Source organism: Castanea sativa, chromosome 1, assembly GCF_040712315.1.
Source record: "Castanea sativa cultivar Marrone di Chiusa Pesio chromosome 1, ASM4071231v1".
NCBI lineage: Eukaryota > Viridiplantae > Streptophyta > Magnoliopsida > Fagales > Fagaceae > Castanea > Castanea sativa.
In genome coordinates, this window is record NC_134013.1 from 29579603 (window position 1) to 29582489 (window position 2887).

The window sequence follows — 2887 nt, forward strand, 5'->3', positions numbered from 1 at the left end:
ATTTCATAAACTACTAGTACCTAGAAAACCCAATACTTATTCAAAAACCATATACAGAGATGAGTTAGACAAGAAGGCACCAAGAAAGAAGTGCGCAGAGAAGAGTAGCAAAGATCATTTTGCATATTCAAAAGTACCATTGATTCCAAAAGAAGAAGATGGTAAGGATTTTATGAAAGGAGCTAACTGTGGCAGTACTACTGTTGAGAAAAAGGAGATGATTAGAGTAAAGATCAGGATGACAAAGCAAGAGGCAGCTCGAATGTTGTCTAAGTGCAAGGATGGAGGGGTCCTTGATTTCAAGGATGTAGCACTTGAGCTTGTGCAAATACGAACAAATCAAATTTGTGTTATGTCAACTAATACTGCTCCAGTGCTTGAGAGCATCCCAGAAGAGTAATAGATTTTTTGTTTATGTTTTTGTTTCTTAGAACAAGCCCAGGTGGATTGGAACCAGATTTGAAGAAAATCATACAATACCACAAAGCCATGTGGCTCTAGATGTATTATCTTTATTATTGTTTTCATAGAGGAAGAACTGTTTGGAAAATTTGAATTTGGTTATTAGTTTAATTGACTCTTATATTTAGAAAACATGTAGAAATTGGGTTTGTAGAACACTTGGGACTGAGGCTTCGACAACATGGACCACTGTACATATTCTCAGCTTGGATTTTGATTTTAGATAATCCCTGTCCTCATTTTAGGAGGTAGCGCATTCTATGGTAGTAGTGAACCACTCAAATGTGTTTCATACTCACGAGTCATGAATAACATGACGTTCAAAAATACTACTCTGATACTAAAGTCCCAGCCTCAATTGGAATTTGTAGAAACCCAGTATATGTTTTTTGATGAGCAAGTGAACAACTTTCACTAAATGAAACAAATACAACAAGATAATAACTTACAACAAACTCTGCAGAGCAACACAACTGGCCGACTAAGTAAACACCACAGGTGCAAATATAAAAACTGCAATACACAAGACCTGCACCTAAATTCCCAGAATATCTTAGCATTTATTGTTATTACGTATCTGTTAAACTAAGTTAGCATATCATTTCGGATCATTCAATTCATTTTAGTTCATTTGGTCTATTTGGTCCCATTCAGTCCAATTCAATCAATTCAGTTCATTCAGTCCATTTTGGACTAATTGGGCTAAAAAATTCATTTTTTTTCCTTAATTTTATTCTTCAAGTCCAACAAATTAGTGAGTCTCTTGTGGTAGCATGGCCACACTGGTGGAACAAACATAGTGCTCAGAAGGGTAGAAAGAGAAAGAAAATGATCATACTCCTCCAAGGTGGGCACTAGATCAACATCCCCAATGGTGACACATCTCAAGATGCGATCCCAACAAGAAGTAATGACCTCCAACAAATGCCAATCTAGTGTGGTGTGGAGAAGAGCAGTAGCATCTCCAAGAAGTCGCTGGATAAATGTCTGGTCACTGCAAGAAAAGGAGCTCAACCACCTCCTAAGCTTCTTCTCATAATAAGACTCCCTCTCAAGCTCGACCAAAGTGTCATAGGAGTGAGCACTAAGAGCATCTATGAACGGATCCGACTTAATATGATGATTTGATGCGAATCTATGGAAAAAATGATGAAAAACAATGTTTTCTACACGTTTTGGATGAAGAAAAGGGTAGAAGAAGACCCTAGATAAACACAGACTAGAATGAGCTAAAACCCAACTTTTATGCACGAAATTTGAGGCGGCGCACCTTGTAGGGTTGCCAATGCACCTACAAGGACTGTTGACCCTCGGGAAGCATGCCAAGGTTTTTCAACCCCCCAGGCATAAACCCTTATGTGTTTTGACCACTACCCCTCTGTTTGGGATGTTTTTAACCACCTTGGAGCAAATATTCCTTTGTTTAAGCACCCGTCGTAGTGTGCGATCAGCCCAGCAATGAACCAGAGTGTTAGAAATTCTCTCTCATGCAATTGAGACTGCACAAATCCTACATTAGGGCAGTTTGTCTTTGTGCATCTCGTTCAGCACTTCTAGACATCATGAACCTCCTTTTTCTAAGCCCGATTCACCCGGTTCAGGGGTCGGTTCAGCCCCGGTAATTAGAGCTCACAATAGAAAGACACTAGAGCCCGTTCTCAGCCATCCGACAGCTTTTTTAGCTTATTTAGAGGACAAAGGGAGTCATTACTTATGATGTTTCCCCAAGAAGCTTGTCTTTGAATTATTAGCCCCCTCGAGCAATAACAGGAGTGATCAGTGCATGTCGCCTCGTGGCGTGTTTAAAAAGATCTTGTTCAAAATGTCCGCATTCATTATTAGCATTCGATATGGCCTATGAAGTCAAGGCCATTTTCAGGTAGCCCGCAGGCTTGGAACCTCGCAAAACCCTAAACTGGGGCAATTTATTTTGCAAAGTTCCTTCCACCTTGTCCAATATACAAGAATGGGTCCATCCCACTGAGGATGTTTCCCTCATGTCAAGAATCACATGAAACCCTAAACTGGGGCAGTTTTTCTCACGTGGTCTCTTCATTCTCTCTCCCCCCAGCGGGACGATCATTGTCAAAATCCACTAATAAACCTGTGAAATTGCGGTGCAATACAAATAAGTGTGACACCAGCTGGTTCAAGACCACCATCTATGATGAAAATGCGATAGTGCATACATACAGCAACCCTCTCAAAGGCGATTTCCTAGAATTGTACATGTAAGTACTAACCAGAGGCGTTGTCTTTCGTATACATCACCAGCCCTCTTAAAGGAGATTTCCTAGAACTATGCATGTAAGTCTTAACTAGAGGCATTGTCTTTCACATACATTAGCAGCCCTCTCAAAGGCGATTTCCTAGAACTATGCATGTAAGTCCTAACCAAAGGCATTGTCTTTCACATACATTAGCA